The sequence below is a fragment of the Acipenser ruthenus genome, chromosome 18 (genome assembly GCF_902713425.1).
Source record: "Acipenser ruthenus chromosome 18, fAciRut3.2 maternal haplotype, whole genome shotgun sequence".
Lineage (NCBI taxonomy): Eukaryota > Metazoa > Chordata > Actinopteri > Acipenseriformes > Acipenseridae > Acipenser > Acipenser ruthenus.
Window position 1 is genome coordinate 11,130,834 of NC_081206.1, and position 22,823 is coordinate 11,153,656.

Sequence of the window (22,823 nt, forward strand, 5' to 3'; positions counted from 1 at the left end):
CAAATTTAAATGACATTATGGTACATAGTAGACATAAACGGATCGTAGACACATTAAAGGACATTAAAACCTGTAAGAGCACTTGTAAGGCATGCAAATATATTTGTAAAGATACAACTGAAATCACAAAAAGAAATTACAATGCGTTAAAATATGTATGTATAAAGAAACACACAATCTAGTTATTATTTTTAATGACCTTCTTGTTTTTGTTTTGTTTTGTTTAAATAGCATACAAACCTGCAGGGTTCTTGCTAAATTCTAAATTGTTTGTTATCTTTAGGGAAACGGATGAATTTTCTTTTTGTTAACTATATAGATGGAAATGAGAGTTTATGTCTTTCTGAATATGCTTCAAGCCATTAAGTCATTGCATCCGCGTTTGTGTTACGATTATTTTTAATCCATGCTTTTTACAGTACCAATCAATGATTACGAGAAAACGCCAAACATGAATTTAATTAAAAGTTATATTAAAACATATTAAAGGATTTTGTAAGGGTTAATGTAGCTGCTAAAATAAGCATACAGTAGTTTTTTATTGTTTACAGCTACACTGCTAAAATTCCACAAATGCGTGCAATACTGATCAAGTTTTAATTTGATCAGAAAAAAGAAAACAATTTAATCGTCCTTATTATAAGCATATAGCCTGATCTCTGCCTTAGCTTTTACTGTGGAGTCAAAAACTCCAGCTCTGACTAACAAAAAACGACCATAAGTAAATTAATTAAATGAATTGATTGGTTGGTACTGCAAATGCGTGGGTTGAATATAATCGTAGAGGATGGAAATATGACTGCCTGCCGCCGGGCGCTAAACGCCTAGTTACAGTTCTGCCTCTACTGTTTGTTTTCAAACACACTTTCCCTTGACAAAGGTATGTAAACATACCGGGACGTTGGGAAGCGGACTCTTTTCAGCAAAAAAAATAAAAATATCAGAATAATGAAGAAACGCCCAAATTGAATTTAACCGCTTTATACAGTTTACAGTACTTCTTTCAATACAACTTCACATTATTGTTTTGAGATTCAGCTTTTATTAGGGAGCTCTCCTGAATCCATTGTTTAATAAGATACAAGGTATTAATGCTTGTGACAGAGTGAATGCGTGAGTGACTCCAGCTCTCCACTTGCTTACTCACTCTTCAGTATCCAACCCTGGGCTGGGCTCTCTCTCTCTCTCTCTCTCTCTCTCTCTCTCTCTCTCTCTCTCTCTCTCTCTCTCTCTCTCTCTCTCTCTCTCTCTCTCTCTCTCTCTCTCTCGCAATTACATGTTTAGTCTCAGTTAATCTTGTTTTCAATCTCATATTTAATTGATACAATTACTGCATCCTATTATTATTATTATTATTATTATTATTATTATTATTATTATTATTATTATTATTATTATTATTATGCAAGAAAAAAACCATCATAAATCCCGGCTTTCTTTTTTGCTGTTAAATTGTTTGATCCAACTGCACAATCACAAAGGAATCGGTTTATTACTCACCTTACTGTATTTCAAATTAAACGACATATTTTTTAAAATATTTCCTTTAAAAGGGTATCCGTTATACTCATATACACATGAACTGGTTTTCATTGCTGTTTAAAAAAAAAAAAAAAAAAAAAAAAGACTTTTAAAATAAATGCGGTCATTGAAGTGAAATTAAAAGGTCGGAAGCTCTCCACTTTGCAACAGCATTGGTTATACAGGGTGTCCCACTGCAAGTAGCCCAGTCGATGATGGTTATATTTTCTTGTGTTTTCGTTGTGCTAAAGTGTTTTACAATGAGGAGGTTTGCCGGTTCAGTGGAAAGCTGGGGCTGACACAGGGAGATTCAGCCAAGTCAGTACAATGATGAGATGTTTGATGAGGATGGATATCCTATTGACGAAGGCCAAGATAAAGAGATGATAGAATGGAGACAGGGAAAATAGATTCACCATTGCAAACAAGATGATGGAATGCATTGGAAAGAAGGAGAATTGGTGGAAAAAACTTAGAAACCATATAAAACACCTAAAAGATTAAACCCTTGAGATGGCTGACACAGAACTGGGAAGCATAAGTGTCACGGGTGACAAAAGTGTGTGTCGATTGTTATTTAATTTCTATTATTTCTTATTATTATGATGATTTTTTTAGTTTTATTGAGTTGCTTTTTCTTCTCACAATTTGTCTATTTGAATTGATTTGTTATTTAGACCACGATTTATGTACTGTGTTTTATTGTAATTCACTATTTCATTGTGTTTCTGTACACTGCTGCTGGATATTCCTCAGACCAACTGTCATTGTAAATTATAAGAAGCTGTGCCGTATTGAATTCAGCACTAGCCTCTTTGGCTGTCAATCATTTTAAAATTGTATAAAGACGTCGGGTGGAGGAAGAGAGAGTATGGTCGTAGGAAGTGACGTATTAGTTGACGCAGTGAGAGAGAGAGAGAGAGAGAGAGAGAGAGAGAGAGAGAGAGAGAGAGAGAGAGAGAGAGAGAGAGAGAGAGAGAGAGAGAGAGAGAGAGAGAGAGAGAGAGTGCAGTATGGCAATAAGTTGTAATAGTTTTTTTTTTTGGTGTCTAAGCTTACTGTTAATTAATATATGAAATATAGCTTTGACACCACGGATGTTTTTGTGTATGGGAAACTCGTTGGGACAGGAATGATGTAAAGTTCCGAGTGATTTGAAACGTGCAGGACCAGTGAAGACGGTTTGCAATTTCGAATACACAAATGGTTATTTAATGCGTGGAGAGCAATCCCTATTGAGTTTCTTTTTTTAATGCGTGGAGAGCAATCCCTATTGAGTTTCTTTTTTTAATGCGTGGAGAGCAATCCCTATTGAGTTTCTTTTTTTAATGCGTGGAGAGCAATCCCTATTGAGTTTCTTTTTTTAATGCGTGGAGAGCAATCCCTATTGAGTTTCTTTTTTTAATGCGTGGAGAGCAATCCCTATTGAGTTTCTTTTTTTAATGCGTGGAGAGCAATCCCTATTGAGTTTCTTTTTTTAATGCGTGGAGAGCAATCCCTATTGAGTTTCTTTTTTTAATGCGTGGAGAGCAATCCCTATTGAGTTTCTTTTTTTAATGCGTGGAGAGCAATCCCTATTGAGTTTCTTTTTTTGTTCAAACAATTGAAGCTGCGGGTAGTGGTTTGTTGCACGAGTCTGTGAAAGCAACGTGGATTCTGCTTGTTTTAAACTAGCGAGACTGAAACCTGGAGTTCCCTTTCAAGTCGAAAATAACCATCAAGGTATGGGACATTGCCGTCAGGCAGTAGCGATTGGCTGAGCTTTATGTCAAAGCTGCCGATAGGCCTCCGCGCAAGCTGCCGTGTAAGCCCGCCCCCTTGGGAGCTTACTATACGCAGCGCGCGGAGAGTCACTTCCTCTTTTGCCTTCAGCATCAGTAGCGGTAGGACTTAGAGCTATTTTAACTGATTGTACTCACTAAGCTTAGGCTTGAGAAGCTGGTTTATCCCCTTCTCCGAGTTTATTTCAGTTATTATTATTATTATTGTGTATTTGTATTATTTTAGGATATATTTTGTGTTTACATTATATATTCCTTTTCGCTTTGCTTCGGCATTGCGTTCTTCGTGGTCTCCCCGTCTTTCCTCTGTTCCTTTATTATTACTGTGTGGGTTTTTTGTATATATTATTCTATATATATTATATTTTTTGTGTAATTATATTGTTGTATATATTTACATTGTGTGTCGGACGCGTGTTGCGTTGGCCTTGGCCACGCGCAATTGCATCCTCGGTCTAGCTTAGGCTAAACCGTGTGTGTGTGCGGGTAGTCTGCTCTGCAGTGTCCCCCCCCGCGGCGCGTTCCCGCCACGTGGTATTGCACTACACTCCCTTTCCTTCTGCAGCGTCCACAAAAAAAAAAAAAAAAGTTTTTCCCTTCACTATACAGAGGAAGACAACCACCAACGTGCAAAATCCCCAGCACCTTCAGGTAGGTATTGCGCAGCATCAGACACTGTACCAGCACTTTGCGTCTCCGCTTGGCGGGTCAGCTGACGCTTAGGCGTCTGTGCTAGCGTTCCACGCTCGGTACTCGCGCTTCGGCGCTTTTGGTGTCAGCGCTTGTGCGCTTGGTGCAGCGCTTCGGCGCTTTGTGCAGCGCTTCTGCGCTTGGTGCTTAGTGCTTCTGCACTTGGGGCTCAGTGCTCGACGCTCGACGCTTCGGCGCTCAGTGCTCGACGCTCGGTGCACGTTCCATCAACGTTGGTGCTCGACGCTCGGTGCTCGACGCTCGACGCTTCGGCGCTCGACGCTCGGTGCTCGGCGCTTGGCGCCTCGACGCACGCACCCTCGACGCTCGACGCACGCGCCTCGACGCACGCACCCTCGACGCACCTCGGTGCTCGACGCTCGGTGCACACACCCTCGACGCACCTCGGTGCTCGACGCTCGGTGCTCGGCGCTCGACGCTTCGGCGCTCGACGCTCGGTGCTCGGCGCTTGGCGCCTCGACGCACGCACCCTCGACGCTCGGTGCACACACCCTCGACGCACCTCGGTGCTCGACGCTCGGTGCACACACCCTCGACGCACCTCGGTGCTCGACGCTCGGTGCTCGGCGCTCGACGCTTCGGCGCTCGACGCTCGGTGCTCGGCGCTTGGCGCCTCGACGCACGCACCCTCGACGCTCGACGCACGCACCCTCGACGCTCGACGCACGCGCTCGCCGCTCGACGCTTCGGCGCTCGACGCTCGACGCTCGGTGCTCGACGCTTCGGCGCACGACGCCTCAACGCGCGCACCCTTGACGTCGACGCACGCACCTCGGTGCTCGACGCTTCGCCGCTCGGTGCTCGACGCACGCACCCTCGACGCCTCGGCGCTCGACGCAGCGGCGCTCGACGCACGCACTTCAGGTGCTTGACGCTTGGTGCCCAGCGCTTCGGCGCTCGACGCGCGCACCTCGGCTCTTCGTGATTTGACGTCAATACTAGACGCTTCGGCGTTTTACAATGTCTGGGTTCCACCGTTGTGTGACCTGTCAGGCCAAGTTGCCTGCCAGCGACCCTCACGAGGACTGCGTCGCATGTTTAGGGCCGGACCATGCGGCATCTGCCCTGGCAGACAGGGCATACTGCCAGCTATGTGCGGGATTTCAAACACGCACCCTGCGCCAGAGAGCTAGGAAGGCGGTGGGAGGTCGTTCCCCATCTTCGGGCTCGTCCCACACCGTCTCGGCCCCACCATCGTCTATCGTGTCGCTGCCGGCGACGTCTCAGCCTATGAGCCCATCTTCCCAGCTTACAGCTGGTCAAAGGTCTCCAATTAGGCGTGCTCGGGAACGTTCCCGCAGCCCCTCCTCTCGCGGGGCTCGCCCCCGTCGGGAGTCGCGATCCAGATCTCGATCGCCTCGCCGGAGAAGGCATTCCCGCTCCCCTCGAAGGGGTAGACGGCATCAGGACACATCTGGGGTGGCTGAGCTCACCTCCAAGATGTCGCAGTTTATGGAGCTCATGATGGGACAACAATCCCTCCTCATGACTCTAGCGAATGTGGCGCCTCGGGCCCCAGAGATGGTTACCGGACCCAGCGCTAGTCAGCCGATGGTTCCTCCACCAGTTCCCCAGGAAGTAGAGTGGGACGCCGATGCTGTCTCAAGGGACGCATCTGATGCAGACCCGCTCTTTGAAGACACAGAGCCTGAGGTGGCATCCCAGCACTCTGGGCAGGACGACCCTGAAGTGCTGGATACTAATGACCCTATCTGGTCAGTGGTGGAGAGGGCAGCCCGTCATCTAGGCGTGGACTGGCCTGCATCAGAGCCAACACGTCGCTCTCTATTTGAATTGCCATCGGCTCCGCCCCTTCAGTCCAGGATGCTCCCGGCATTCCCGGATTTTATTAAGGAGGTGCAGTCCACCTGGGGAGCACCGGCCTCCGCCCCTGCGACTTCTCGCAAGGCTTCGGCCTTCACCATGCACGGGGCGAGCGAAGCTGGGCTGGCGTTGTTTCCGCCAGTGGGCGCCGCGTTTGCCGCGCTAGTAAAGACGCCGACACTTTCGGGGCTGGCTAAGGACCCTTCCTGCCCTAACAGGCAGTGTAGGATTACGGAGGCCCACCTAAAAAAGGGTTATGCCGCGGCTACAGAGGCAGTTAGACTGTCCAACGTGGCCAGCCTCCTGACAGTCTACCAGGCGGCGCTGATTCGCGACCTGCCTGAGTCCCCATCCGTCGGGCTCAGAACCGAGCTGGGTGCAGTTGCACAGCTTTTGGTCAGGCTGGCTCAGCTAAATGTGCGAGCACAGGGCAGGAGCATTGCTTCCCTCATAGTAGCAAGGAGGCAGCTATGGCTCTCACAGGCCAGGGTACAGGAGCCTGATAAGGCCCCGTTGCTAGATGCTCCTATATCCCCGGGGCACACGTTTGGCCCAGCGGTGGAGGAGATGCTGCAATGCTCCGTCAAGGCGCGTGAGGCGTCGCAACAGTTGGCTAAGATGTGGCCTAGCAAGCCTTTCCAGCCAAGGCGGCCGCAGGAGCGCCAATGGCGCAGGGCGCCGCCGCAGCAGCAGGCGCACCCACAGGGCAGTAAAACCGCCCCTTCGGGGGTTGCACCACGCAGCCAACCCGCGTTTGTAAGACTGCAGCGCGGAGGGTGGCGCCCCAGAGGAGGTAGCAGACCACGCCCTCGTGGCTCTGGTCAGGCCCCTCGTGAGCGAGCGCAGCCTAAGCAGCCCTGAGAAACCTCGGCAGCCGTTAACCCACCCCTACACTGTTCCACAGCTCCTGTTCTGGCAACAATGCACCAACGACATCTGGGTGCGCAAAACTATACTCACCGGGTACACCCTTCAATTCCGGTTAAAACCCCCCCCCCCCTTCAGGGGAGTGGTGGTAACTGCAGTGAAGGACTCGGTTCAGTCCTCAGCTCTAAATGCAGAAATACAGGCATTGCTCAAGAAGCGTGCCATTCAACTAGTAGACCCTGCTCTGACCGACCAGGGGTTCTACTCCAAATACTTCCTTGTGCCAAAGAAGGACGGCGGGCTCCGCCCTATTCTAGACCTGCGTGTACTGAACAAATACCTACGGGTGTTGTCGTTCAAGATGCTTACGCACAGGCACATTGTCCAGTCTGTCCGGCAGGGCGACTGGTTTACCACCATAGACCTCACAGATGCGTACTTTCACGTTCCCATCTGTCCGGGTCACAGGAAGTACCTACGTTTCGCATTTCAGAGCAGGGTCTACGAGTTTTGTGTCCTGCCATTCGGCCTGTCTCTAGCTCCTCGAACCTTTTCGAAGTGTATGGACGCCATTTTAGCCCCCTTGCGGGTTCAAGGCGTTCGACTGCTGAACTATATGGACGACTGGCTCGTCTGCGCGCAGTCAAAGGAGCAGTTGGCACAGCACACAGTGATGGTTACAGACCATCTTCAGCGGCTAGGTCTGAAGGTCAATCCAGACAAGAGCCGCCTCGTGCCCAGCCAACAGACCGAGTTTTTGGGTCTGCATCTGGACTCAGTGTCCATGGAAGCGACCCTATCGACACAAAGAGTTGCCTCATTAGAGCGGTGTCTCTCCCTATTCAGGTTGAGAGAAACAGTCAGCATGGAGCTCTGTCAGCGCATGCTGGGGTTGATGGCTGCCGCCTCGCAAGCCCATCCTTTGGGCTTACTACACCAGAGACCTCTGCAGGCCGGTTCAATGCCTTCGCGTTGCACCCGCGGAGAGACAAGCACCGCAGGCTGAGGGTATCCCGAACCTGCTGGGAAGCATTACGCTGGTGGAAAGTTCAGTCGAACATCCGCTAGGGCGTGCGCTTGGGTCCCATCTTCCGAAGGGAAGTTATCACAACCGACGCTTCCAACCAAGGTTGGGGAGCAGTCTGGAACGGGACAGGGACCCGTGGAGTGTGGTCAGGACCCTGGAGGTCAGCCCACATCAACGCTCTAGAACTCAGAGCAGTGGACCTCGCCCTTCGGCACTTCTTGCCAGTGCTTCTAGACAAGCACGTGTTAGTGCGGTCAGACAACACCACAGTAGTGGCGTATATCAATCGCCAGGGCGGATTGCGGTCCCCAGGTCTTCACCGGATGGTAACGCGGCTGTTGCTCTGGGCTCAACCGCGGTTAGCCTCTCTGCGTGCAGTTCATCTGCCGGGCAGAGTCAATTACGCAGCGGATCTCCTGTCCAGAGGAGGTCCTCTTGCGGGCGAATGGCGTCTTCACCCTCGGGTGGTAGAGCGCATTTGGGACTGGTTCGGCACAGCGCAAGTCGATCTCTTCGCTTCGCGAGAGACCACGCACTGCCCCCTATGGTTCTCGGTGAAGGACCTCGACAGCCCCCTAGGAGTCGATGCACTGGCTCACGAATGGCCGCCAGGGCTCCTGTACGCATTTCCACCGATTTCGATGCTCCCCGCCTTCTTGGAGAAGGTCAGGGTAGAGCAAGCGACAGTGATTCTGATCGCTCCTCGGTGGCCTCGGAGGATATGGTTCCCGAGTCTAGTGCAGTTGTTGCACGGTCACCCGAGGGAGCTCCCTCTGCGAGCGGACCTGTTGTCCCAAGCCCAAGGAGGGCTATGGCATCCGAACCCCAAGCTCATGCAGCTATGGGCTTGGCCCCTGAGCGGGAGCGCCTGTCAGCCTTAGGGCTTTCGACGGCGGTTATATCCACTATTCAGAGTGCGAGAGCGCCCTCTACTCGGTCGCAATATACGTATAAGTGGCAATTATTTCAGAGTTGGTGTCTGGCTGAGGGCCATGACCCGGTCTCCTGCCCTATGGCAGTGATATTACAGTTTCTGCAGAAGCTGTTAGACGAGGGTAAGTCTCCCTCTACACTTAAAGTGTATTTGGCCGCTATTTCGGCTTGCCACGTACGCATTGACGGGTTATCACCTGGTTGCCATTTTTTGGCATCTCAGTTTCTGAAAGGCGCAAGATGCTTGCGGCCTCCAAGAACGACCAGTTTACCGTCGTGGAGCCTTGATGTGGTGCTAGAAGCCCTTGCCAAGGCACCGTTTGAGCCTCTCCACAGCGTGGATATGAAGCTCTTATCTATTAAGACTGCGTTTTTGCTGGCTGTAGTATCAGCAAAACGCGTGAGCGAGTTACATGCACTGTCAGTGCATCCTTCTTGTACTCGTTTTGCAGGAGACGGTTCTAAGGTCTCCATGCGCCCTAATCCGGCCTTTTTACCAAAGGTTATATCCCCGTTCCACATGAACCAGTCAGTCGAGTTGATGGCGTTCCATCCTCCTCCTTTTTCTTCCCCAGAGGAAGAGCGGTTACACATGCTCTGCCCTGTGAGGGCATTGAGGTGTTATATTGACCGTACAAGGACTGTGAGGCAGACAGAACAGTTGTTCATATGCCATGGTTCTAGATCTTTGGGTCAGCCGCTGTCTAAACAGCGCCTTTCCCACTGGATAGTGGATGCTATTAAATTAGCGTATGAATCTGCAGGCCTTCCACCACCAGGGCAGTTGAAGGCGCATTCTACCAGGGGTATGGCGACATCCTGGGCCCTCTTTCGAGGGGTGCCGGTGTCTGATATTTGCGCGGCAGCCAGTTGGGCTACGCCGCATACTTTCATGAGGTTTTACAGGCTAAATGTGCTGGAATCCTCTGCTCCGTCATTTGGAGCATCTGTGTTGCACTCTATGACGCCTCAGGTTGCGGACGTCTAGAGTAGGTGACAATATGGTGTGACTATTCCACCTTGGGACAGGTGTCATTACGAGCATAGACGCTGAGGTGCAGCTCCGCATATGTGTAGATGTACTGCCTACGCAGTTGCGTTATGACGTAAGTCTGTCCTACTGCCGAGAATCCTCCCTCGCGACGGCTTGGGTACACTGTTCCCATACCTTGATGGTTATTTTCGACTTGAAAGGGAACGATAGGTTGCGGATGCAACCCCGGTTCCCTGAAAGAGAAAATAACCATCAAGCCGCGAGGTCGCTCTGGAGGCCTTCACGGCCTGAAGGGCAAAAGAGGAAGTGACTCTCCGCGTGCTGCGTATAGTAAGCTCCCAAGGGGGCGGGCTTACACGGCAGCTTGCGCGGAGGCCTATCGGCAGCTTTGACATAAAGCTCAGCCAATCCCTACTGCCTGACGGCAATGTCCCATACCTTGATGGTTATTTTCTCTTTCAGGGAACCGGGGTTGCATCCGCAACCTATCGTTTTCTGCATATTGCTGTATTACTGGCGAGACTGAAACCTGGAGTTTTCATACTGCTGTATTACTAGCAGGACAAACCTGGAGTTTTCTGCATATTGCTGTATTACTGGCGAGACTGAAACCTGGAGTTTTCATACTGCTGTATTACTAGCAGGACAAACCTGGAGTTTTCTGCATATTGCATTACTGGCGAGACTGAAACCTGGAGTTTTTTTGGTTTTGATTTTTTGCCTGCTGGATTGTTATGGAGTTGTCCTGCACGTGTATTTGAGCAGGACGGCTGACAACTGTAGCGGGACTTAACCAGTATTATGGAAGTTCCCATCGTTTCTTTTTTGGGAAAATGACTGTTTAGATCTATATCACTTTCTTTCTTACTTTGCTTGACTTTATTATAGCCTCTTGGTCATTATTACTGTTACATACCTTGATGCAAACTGCTTGTTTATTATCTGTATGTTGGTTGTTGGTGTAATGACTTGGAAAATATTGCCTGTTTGAAACCAGGTATATTTATGACCAGATTTAAAGAAAGTGTTATTTTTATTCTAATGTTTTTTTTCTCTCTCCATTTTAAAACTGTATTAACTGAGTTTCTTTGCATATGAATCAGTTAAACTGAATTGCTATTTGCACAACCTGTGATATGAATGTTTGTTGTATTAATGGTATAAAATTGGTTCTTTGCATATGAATCAGTTAAACTGAATGGCCATTTTCTCAATATGTGATATAGATGGTTTGTGAATGTTTGCTGTGTGTAAAGAACTGCATCCGAGGAATAACCATAGTTAATCCATTAGGAGGGCTCAATATAAGTAATTTAATTACCATTTAACTATAAAAAATCTTATTGGCTATTCAGTTTAATTGCCTGTGCTATGCTTAGGATAATGCGGAGACCATGTAAATTGAGAAATATACCATGGTATGTTTCTTAATAGATATGTTATCAGTAATTGGGAACTAATTGAGTACTAAAGGTGTCAAGGAAGAATGCTCTTAAATGTGTGTTTTGTGTAGTGTAAAAAAGAAAATGAGTGACAGTACTGGTTATGGAATAAATGTTAATTGGTGTTATTTTAAAACCCTATTCTTAAGTTATCAAGAGTCAGTTGCAATTTTTATATTGTAGGGTCGCGTAGGTAGAAACTTGGTTTTGCTACAAGGTCCGAGTAACAAGTTTTTTTTTTTTTTATTGGGAAGTTTATATATACTTTTCTGGCGCCCAAACTTTATTATTAGGCCAATTTCGTTACACGAACGACTTGTTGATTCAATTCCAGGTGCAAACAATGTTTATATAGCCACTCACTATAAAGTCAAGTTCAAGTTTCAGTTTCAGTTTCAGTTTGAGATTGAAATCGGGGCGCTGCAAGCAGCAGCATACAACCAGGAGAAATGATCAATTCGGGTTGCCATCGGAAGCTGCATATGGATGAGTGAGGTGTGGGGAAAAAAAACAACTGATTATACTTCCCGTTGTCCTCCTTGGTGTGGGTGGAGGGCTGGTTGCTGTTCCCCTGTGTGCTATAATAGGAATAAAATATAATCGGATAGAATTCCTTATTTTCTTTAATCATAAGGTGTTGTAGTCTGGCTATATTCTTTATACGGGGTATTTGAAGCAGGTTATCAACCCCCACCTGGCATCCTTGCCGGTGACATAAGCAGTATCCCCTGCCCGATTTAAGCCTGTACTTGTATCAAGGCCAGGTGCCATTTGCACCTAGTTTTAAAGTTCAATGAAGATGACAGCTATCTCTGGGGGACGTAAACAAACTAGAATGCAAACAAGGCCCTGATTACGCTGAGAGTGCAGAGGGCTGAACTACATTTAGACTGCACTAAACAAACTCTAAAGAGTAGAACTGAAAATGAGTGTAGGACTCTACAGCTTTCATACATTAGAATTACAGAAAAGTTTAGCAGCAGCGACATCTAGTGCTCAGCCCCATAATAATTGTGTTCAAACTAATCTTAAAATGTTCTCAGGGAATAGACTAGCATATTAATGGCGATATAACCATTGCTTTAAAATGTTATTACCATTGTCACTGGTCTACCTTTTATTAGTATTACTTTGGATGTGTGTATGTTTTCTCTTTGTTTACTAGCAGCCCCCCATCCCATTTCTCGGAGCGTCCATTTCTCAAGGAAGAAATAAACAGTGGTCGTTATTCCGCTATTTTGGCCCCAAAACTGCCTTTGGTGTGTTTCTTTTGTCCGCCGCCACCCCAATATGTAGAAACGTTCGTTTGCCCGTTTGGCAGGGCACCTAAAAATGCAATCCTGTAAGCAGCTAGAGAATAGTGTGTGTGTGTGCGTATACAGTGGTCGTCCAAAGTTTAAAAAACCCTCATCTATGGAATTGTAACACCCTAAAATGAATGTTGAATATATGTATATAGTACATTCCTACAGACACCACTATTTATTTATGGTAACTATAGATGGTACATATTCTTCTGATTTCTAATAGAAAAGAAAAAAAAGTTCCAAAACAAACAACTGTCAGTTCAGCTTGTTACAGTTCCGCCCTGCTTTGTTTGTGTTGTGTTCTTGTATCCCTGAATAACTATATTATGAAAGAAACAAGAAATCACCATTGAATGTGTGTAACACAAGTATACATTGGGATACCTTTGACAAACAACTGTGGATATTGGCAAATTGCAATATACGCTGAGCCCTTCAGGGTGGAAGACTCATTCAAATAAAGATATGAATGCATAATAATAGTAATAATAATAATACAAGCTTCTGTTCGGGGAATGGGGAAGAGCTGCCAGTCTTACGCTGTCACTGGAAGAATTGAATCAAGCCTTTGATAATTCAAAAAGCGGATGTAAATATCTCTGCTGTATTTGTAAGGGTGTTTTGAAAGGCCCTTTTATTAGACAGTGTACATACCCTGATTAGCAGTAGTACTAGAAATAATAAAAACTATGTGCCAAGCAAGTACATAAAGGGGAATTAGGGCCTATCTGATTACAACATTCACTTCAAACAACAAAAGCGAACTCACTCTGGATAAAAGCGCCATGCTAGAAATAAAACGTTGTATCCCTACTGAACCCACTAGGGCAGAGAAGCAAGGACAACAATATAAAGTTAAACTCTTTATTTAAAAAAATAAAAACAAAATATACATTTTTAAAAAATTTCCAAACACATGTCCTTGTGTTGGTCCCCAATCCTGGTAATCATATACAAATATATTATAGTGATATAGATTAACTATCACTACAATATATATCAAGACAGGTGCTGAACATCATTCTGCAACCAGTGAACAAAAAAAAAAAAAAGATATTTAGTCCAACTACATAAACAATGCTCGTAGAAACACGCTTTTATTGCATGGAGGTTTTACTGATCGTATTTACCAGTCTAATTATGATGGCGCTGTATGGGAACAGCGAAAAAAAACAAAAAACAACTATAGTCTTCTGCAATCAGAAAACCCGTGGTGAACCCCGCTCTGACTCGTGTCAGAGTTGCTGGTAAGTGACGCTATTATGAACTTTGCAGTCTTCTGGGAATTGTAGTTCGGCACGGTGATGTCGTATAACTGTTATTGTCAGTGCTGTAATGTCCGTCGCCGGAATATCGGTGCAGTTTTGGCTTCGCTGTTATGTCATGTAACCATACAATGCCAACATCACAACTAAATTACCCCCATCTTATTTTCTATGAGATACATTTGAGTAGCACGGTATTCAGGAAGGGGTTTAGCACAGCTATCAGTAGCATGATTGAAAGACTTGTGTTCAAACCCAGTGAATACCAGAAAGGTTGGAAAACTTTCTACTGTATTTCTGTGCAGTATTGTTTTAGATGTATCAGTAAATGGCTTTGCCATCTGATTAGGAGCCAGGGACTGCTTAAAGTTTAGTTATTACTCAAGCAAAGTTTATGTTTTGACACACTGTCCTTGTCAGGACAGACTGGAGTTCTTCTTGGGGGGGAGGAGAACCCCCCCCCCCCCAAACTTACATTGAAACAGACATCACTGAATTGTTGCAAGGATAGGTAAACAAATGGTTAAAGCCACAATTGGGATTTCATATTTTGTGACTAACCCTCAGGACATGCTCCATTTTAAAAGCAGACAGCTGGAGTTAACCACAACACTTTGGTCTACTGCAGTACTGGATTTATCTTACTTTGCTGGATCACATGTGCCTTTGATCAAGTAGGACTGCCTGAACAGTGGAGGAAGCCAAGGCAACCACTTGGTGTTATTTAAGAAGGCAGGGCAGTTAAAGGAACTTAACTAACCTTTATAATGTAATACTACTAATTGCTGGTTTCATGAACTACAAATAAGGAGTCTAGTGTATTTAAATTACAGCACTTCTAGTCTGTTCAGTTTAATGTTCAGTTACACCCTCTACTGGTCTTAAGAACCAAAGATTGAAGTCATATAGGGCAACAGTATAGCACTGAGTATAGTTTCACAATACTAGATACATTGCATGCGTTATAGAAGAGATGTCACCTTGTGCAGATTTAGATGAAAGGACTTATCTCCACCAAGCATCTATTATGCAACATGCAGCTCCTATAAAAACACATGACCGAGCAACGACAATAGCTTTGACAAGGCTTTTATTATTCAAAACCCCCAAGATGTACACATTAGGAAGACACGGCGAGCAGTTTGTCACTAGACTGGGAGCGCCTCTTCAGGAACACAGCCAACAGGATAGCGCAAGACAGAGCCACAGCAGAGACTGCCAGCACAGGGACAGAGGAGCCAGAGTCTGAGACAGGAGAGACAGAGGGGTTAACAGGACAGTGCAGGAGGGAAGCTACACCCATTGAAGACTCACGAGTAGCAACTCTGCAGAGAGCAGCACTATCTACTCACTCCTGTACAGAAACATATGGGGGGTTTACATTGGGACTGGGAAACACTCTGGCCTGATGCTGAACCAGCTATAGCTTAGTGTATACACTACTTACAGGAGTAATGGAACAGTAGATGACAATGCAAACTACAAGTACCAAAACTAAGTCTTTCATTTGAAAGATGTACAACTTAACTCAAGGTAAAATACAGATAAAGCAGGCTAACCCTCCATTGACAGCAAGCTGGTTCAGAGCTCAGTAGCATTGAGAGCTGCACTTACCCTGCACTTCTTCCACAAACTGCAGGGGGTGGTACAGGGACTCCTTACTGAGCACGACAGCATGGTCTCCAACTACATGAACCACGGTCAGGGGGCCAATGGTGATCTCCTTTACATGCACTTGGGGGTCCTGGCCAGCTACACAGAGGGGGAGAGACAGGAGGGCAAGGTTAGGTTCATTGCTGAAGCCAAGTAATGCACTGGTGATTGAGCTACTCCACAATGCAACTCCATTGAAGGGGAGCACATGGTCAAACTCTCCACTGTAAAAAGGAGGACAAAATTAGGTTAGAAATGCTTTAGCCCTAGCCAAGCCACTGGTGCCCATTTTCTTCCATTTAACAGAACGCATCTCATTTCCAGTTCAGCACATGCAGATGTGAAAGACTAACACGTTGTAGCTGCTTCCTGGTATGCGATCCCTTCATGTGTGTAAACTCACACAAATGGTCAAGCTGCAATCAGACCAATTGGCCTACTGCAAAGGTCAGTCAATGTTAAGGGCAACCAGTTGAATTTGAAGCAGTGGTTAGAACTCTTAACCCTTTACTGCCCTGGGTATGTTCCCATACTTTCTCAAAGTCAAATATTGGACACTGGGCAGTAAAGGGTTAAGACTAAATTAAATTGGAGTTCCCAAGTGACAGTATTTGTGCAGCTTGGTTAGAGTTCCAGTCCTATGAAGAGGCCTCGCTCAGGCTGGGTGTTCAGACAGTACCTGGATCAAGAGAAGCTGCTCTCTTGTGCAGCCACTTTCCACGCCAGTCAGGCTGGTTGATCCCAGCAGGAATCCCCAAGCGGCCCACCTGCTTGGGAGGAGGAGGGTCTGCGAGGAACCGGGGTGTCACGGAGCAGGAGCCAGCATCACAGCACCCACACACTGCAGAGGAGCCGTCCTCAGAGACCCACCTCGAGAAAAGGAATGCGCAGCAGGAGGATAGGTAACAGAGAGCCAGCTAGTATACAAAGGACTGCAGAGCTACAGATCTGCAGAACCTCCACTGTCCCAACACTCAAGGATCATACATTTCAACCAGTGCACACACAGGGAGGAACCAATATTTCTACAAGAGGATATTGAATAGCCAAACTTGAAATGAAAATCTTTGCAGGAGTATGAAATGATTCATACAGGATTAGAACATAGGGCACGGAATAACCTAGCTCCTTAAATAAATACCCACATACCACAAAATCAGTGTGAACAAAGACTTGCATACAACATTAGAAGCACCAAATATGGGTTGCCCACAAATTACATCAATTTACTCCAGGCTGAGACTGTCGGAAGGAGGGTGGCAGAACTTGTACTTGGAGGAGAGCTGCAACTGTGCCAGAGGTAAGCTTCCAGGACTGCAGTTTGCAATGGCAAAGTTCATCCCACATGTGCTTATCAAAACTGGAGATGCTGGGATTGCTCGCTTAGGTAGATGGGTCTGCTACAGCCAATCACAAACTAGCATGGTGGAATAAGGGGACAGGGTCTGGATTTAAAGGCTAATCTGTTCAGCAGAGGATCTGATCACTTGCACTGCAAGAGCTTACCTGTAGGTTTGCTTCTGGTAGGAGCAGGCCTTGTTGGCTGCATCAGCTGGTTTGTCAGCATTGACTGCTCTCAGTGTGCAAGTCATGTAGATCTGAAACAAGAGGGGAACAGTCATAATGGGAATGTAGTCAAACACCATACAGCAAATCAATGCACCAGAAGGCAACACTGGTCATTGTAGATTTGATTAAAAAGGACCCAGGTCTAGCCAAGCCTTACCATGCTCCTGGAATCCCCCTGGAACTTGAACGCAGTGATGTCAAAGCGCAGCTTGTTCAGAGCAGGTCTGGTGAATGAAGAGGAGGAGTCTGGAGACTTGCTATCCATCAGGCAGCTGGGACAGGAGACAGGCATGAGGAGAGGGTTACACCTCCAACACACAGCATTGAAACAGGTTCAATAAAAGCAGAGTGCAGCACGAGCCTGTGTGTTTGAAGGAACTCCAGTTCTCACCCAAGCTTGTCCACGATGACGTATCTGGGCTCAGAGTCCTTGTTGTCGCTCAGGGTCGCAATGCAGCTGTCAACGTAGAGCCGCAGCGGCACGTGGTTGTCGACAGCAACAGAAGCCTCAACGTGAAGGATGTCACCCAGGTAGATGACATTGGAGACTCTGGGACCACTCCAGTTATCTGGAACAGGAAGCAAGGAGACATAACACACGATACAAGAACCTCTACTACAGGAAAGAAAGCACTAGCAAATCCTTAATATAGGACCACTCAATTTCTGGCAGATGAATCATGCACTGGCAATAAACAGCTGAATGAACCCTCCATGCCAGGGGAGGGCCCTTCCACTGCAGGTTTAACAGACAAAAACTACTCCAGGGTCTAGATAAAAAGTTTTAACCCCCCCCCCCCCCCAAACTAAGATAATCCACCCCACCAGTAGTGGAAGGCCCAACTTCATCCACTCTTACTCCATGTCTGTCATGAAGTACTTTTGGGTAAAAAAGTGACAGTTTACTTGTCTTCAGTTAAGGCAGACTATTCAATACAATGTCTGAACACACATGAAATGAAGATAGGGCAGGGGTGTCCAACGTTGACCCTTCCAGTCCTGGTCTTCATTCCAGCTCCGTTCTAAATAGTTTAAATCTCCACGCAGACGTAGCTTATATCATTTTACACGTTAAACCTGGAATAGAATGGCCCTCCAGGACAGAGATTGGACACCCCGGGATAAGGGCAAGTCATGATATTTTTTGCAACAATTTATATCGCCCATAACCCAATGAAGCAGCACCGAACTGACACGTAACAGGCCCTGCTGAGGCTTAACTTCACATCATGGTTTCATTTTGATAATCATTTGTACACTGGTAAAGCATAACTGGCTTTCAGCACAAATATTGTTTGTAAAATATCACTAACATTACTGTAGAAAGGGAAGTTTTTTGTACACGCATTGCAAGAAGAAAATATGGCAAGCTAGCAATATCACCTCAACATGTTTTTTAAAAACCAGTGAGAAGTACCATACTGCAGTATATGCACTGCATGGGGAAGGGATATGTTCCCATGGCATTGTGTAAAATAATGGTAGTTGCATAGAGTTAACTTCTAAAAAAGGATAGGCGGTTTATTTTAGTAAACAGTTATACAAGCAGTGATGTGCAACTCTATACAACACACAAAAACCTAGTTTGACTCACTCAATGGCAGATCCACCACACAAGTGAAGAAAACTAATGCTTCCAGGCAACATTATTAATTTTGTTTTGTTGTATTAATACATTTCATGGCACTTTACGTTAAATGTCCTCTAATAAAACAAATCTTTAAAGACTATCACAGTAATTACAACATGTGTATTTATATTCATGTGCTGTGACTTGAACTGCCAGCTGTCTTGATGCTCAAATAAAACATTTGATAGATTAGAAGAATCACATTTCAGCCCATAAATCATAATATCCATACGATAACACTAGAACACAATTTTTGTTCCTGGGTAGTAAGTGTTATTTCCCCCCCCCCCCCCCCCCAACTGCTTATGCCTCAAAAGTATAGAAAATGGCTATTCCCCACAAACTTTGCTTCTTGAAGCCTCTTGATGCCATCTCAGAAAAATGCAGATATGTATCCACTTAGGCAGCTGGAACTAAACTGAACTGGTGGGCTTAAGGCCCCTGTATTTATACTACTATTAATATTACTGGAAAGTTCTAGAAGTTACTCCAAGTTTACTCAGCACCGAGTATCTGGAATGTTCTGGAAAATAGGTAAATTTCAAAATATCACTGTCCTGGTCACAAAAGCAAAGTTTGTGGGGAATAACCATTTTCTATACTTGAGGCATAAGCAATTAGGAAATAACACTTACTACCCAGGAACAAAAAAAAAAAATGTTACAGTGTAATCAATAGCTGAAAATATTAATCATCCAGCCCTATAGGGTTGGAAGTCACACAGCATCCCGCAATTATAAATTCTGGGAGGAGAGGTTAAAGACCATTTGAAGATTAAACTTCAGCATCCAATACAAGGGAAACTGGTCTTAATGTTCAAAGACAAGCGCCAGGTTCTGATTAAACCCCATCCCGAGTCCATTCCTTCATACCATTCATGAGCAGCAAGGAGAAGTCCAGGATTTGCTCTGTAGAGGCTGTTGAAGTGAAGGGCACCCAGGTTGGTTTTATGGGGCTGCTGCTGACATTCCACCTTCTGAAAGAAATAAAAACCACATCCTTGTAAGGGATATCATGCATCACTGGCATCCTATTTAAGATAACACAGGAATACAAGAAATGTTGGCTTCAATAGAATTGCCAAATCTTATACTACAGCAGCAGAGACTTGAACCCTGGTACAAGCGAGTGACCAGCAGCAAAGTGATTTAGTGTGAAGTTTACAGATATGGCCCCTCAGGTCCCCCGTTTGCTTGGTACAGTACCTCGGGTATCGGCATTCGAGGAGAATATCAGCCATATTAACCCTGGTGATGATGCCAACGCTGGCAGGCTTGTAATAGAGATGGTTTGTGTAGCTCAGGAAGTCTGGGAATACCTAAGGAAAGTTGAAGGAACCCCTTTAATTTTTTTTAAATAAAATAAATAGTGAAGTTGTCTTGTGCTTTAATCCCTTTACAGTACACAAGGAATGGGGCAGTTCAAACAGTTCCTTGTTACATTTAAGTGCAACTCTAGTATCAAGGAGGAATCTGACCATTTGCAATGACCAGCTCAAATTTCAGAAAACATATTTTAAAGTTTTGCAAAGAGAAAGTAAGCATCATTTATATTTGTGGCACACATGTGCCTTAAAAGGGTTAAACATACTCTCCAGATTCAGGATAGTACTTAACCTGTAGCGCTACAGTAGTGTGCACATGTATGAACACCCCATTGCTTCAGTTTGGTTGTGCATATGAAATCAAACCACTTTAACTAGAAAGTTTCAGGAAATTACTAAGAGGCAAAATAGTAGTTTAATTTAGTTGAATAGGCCACGCATGCAAGTCATTTAAAAACAGCAAGACAACATGACCACAGATGTTAACATGCATGAAACTTTAGAAGTTGTTTAAGATGCCTAATTATAGCACAAAGTGGTCCAACATTTTCACACGGACTTTATATGACCTATTACTGACCGAAAACGTAAATTCTCACAGCCTCTCATCATGCAGACTGGTACATACAGCCAATACAAACCTAAGTGTTGTAAATGTGCGCACTACTGTATTGGAGAACGTCACACAAGTGCAAGCAATAAGGAAAGCTGGGCGAGACAGTTTACGTTATTGGCTACCGCAGTTACAAATGCGATCGACACGCAGGGTTACCTGGAAAGTGCTGCCGCAGTCCTGGAGCTGGATGCTGAACAAAACCGTGTTAGCGACGCTGTCGGAGGAGGCAGCAGAGCAGCCCGCGGACCCGACGCTCAAGTCGGCGCTGCTCACCAGGTAGCCGATCCCAAACAAGTCCCGGTTCACCGTCACGACCATGGCGTCTTTCCTGCAGTCCAGGGTGACCGAATTCAACAGCGACAGGTCAGCTCTCTGCACGGAGAGAGGGGTGGGCTTCGCCTGAAATACCGCTCTCGGCGCGGTAAACAGCACTGGGTTATAAACCAGCTGATCCGACCAGCTCCATCCGAAACCGCCGTGGAGCTGCACAAGTAAAATCAAAGCGCGCAAAAGCGCTGTCTGAACACTGCGCGTCCCCATTGTAGACTCTTCAGCTCAGAATCAAACACTGCAGCTGCATACCGATAAACGCGTAGCCAGCACCTTTATACTCCCCGGAATTAATTAACGTGTTAAACCTGGCTGGGTAATTAAACAATTATACACGGACAAGCATTCGGTTACATGAGATCAAGTTTTCAGAAAACAAATGTAGAGCCTATTCGGAAAACTGACCTGTGTTTACATGACTTGGAAAAGATAATCCAATTACAATTGTGATCAAATCAACTGGGTAGCCTACATGGATTTATTCCCCCCCCCCCCCCCGAAACGTAGAGCATTTGTGCATACGCAGTAGCGAGCAGGATGGGAGCAGACAGGGCTCGGTTCAGTCTGCAGTAAGACTGAGGCATGAGTTATCAGGCATTTTAGATTTAGTGAAGATGCAAATTCGAGTGCTGTGTTCAACAGATTATTATCCTGTACATCTCTTGTTCTAAGCGCGTGCAAATTGTCCCCCTTGCAACAGCGCATCCCTTTCTTCATATAAGATACTGTGCTTTCTACAGTACTGTACATATGCAATGCATTTTACCCAGCTAGAATTTGATTTCTACTCCAACGGTATAAGCAACTTCTGTGTGAACAACTGTAGTTGTTATAATGGAGTTTTCTTCTCATCAATTACTTTATTTAAATGAATAATATAACTGCATCCGTAACTAAACAATTGGATCAGTGTAAACTGATCGGTGACTGAAATCTGTCATTCATTTATAATTATGGTATTTTATTATTATTATTATTATTATTATTATTATTATTATTATTATTATTATTATTATTATTATTAATGTTTCAGAAAAATAAATACAACACAATAGAAAAGCATCCCTCGGACTACATGTTATTTTATAATCCGGACGCCTTAAGCGCTTCCCATTATGAGGCACTATAGCCTGCTTTTTATTACCGCCCTTGTATTACACAAGACGCCGTTCTATAACTTGCCAAGCAAAACTGATACAAAATAGTTCTACGTTCCTTTCCACGCGTGCATTGCTGCTTTTAAGTATTGTTATGTTACTGTTTTAATATCAAAACATTAAGTTGTTGGGGTATTTACAAAAAGTATACCCGGAGGGACTAACGCATGCCTAAACTTCTGCCAAAAGCGCTGATTCAAATCTGGTAGGTTATGCTTTTTTCGCTCTTTTAAATCTTTTAAAATTTATTTTATCATATGTTCCCACCATTAAGAAAACAGTATGCAAATATTTATCATATGCAAGACATTGGGTCTTGTTCATTTTTTACTTCTGGAACTTTGCGGTGGACTTTTCATTTTGTCTTGTTCGTAGTGAATTTATTTTATTGTTTTTAGAGAAATTCGTTGTCTGTTTCCAGTTTAAGTTTGCAAAAAATAATGCATAATTAATGTTTGACAATAAGAAAACACCCATCAGATCTTTATTGCATCTGTACCAAAATCTGACAGTGTGCCACTTTCTGACATTCCACTGGCCAAGTTTTGGTATGTGTACCACCATTATTTATTTTCTTAGCAGACGCCCTTATCCAGGGCGACTTACAATTGTTACAAGATATAGCAGAACTAAAATAATGTAATGTAATTAACATGACTTATTTTCAAACTAATATCATCAACATGATAAATGGTATCGGAACTCATACGGAACTAACACAAATAGATGTATTAATAATACAAATAATAATAATAAATCAATATAGTTCCCATGTAGACTGAACCCTGTGTGTTGTGAAAATGTAATCCAGTATTTTGGTAATTGTTGTGGGTCTAACAATTGATAGATAGTTAAAATACTGTATATCATAC

The 22,823-nt window shown here is 45.0% G+C and overlaps 1 pseudogene; it reads right to left on the reverse strand.

The window, feature by feature from the left end:
• Nucleotides 1-14,745: 14,745 nt before the first annotated feature.
• Nucleotides 14,746-21,052, reverse strand: LOC117968455 (zona pellucida sperm-binding protein 3-like; annotated as a pseudogene).
• Between the last annotated feature and the right edge of the window lie 1,771 nt (nucleotides 21,053-22,823).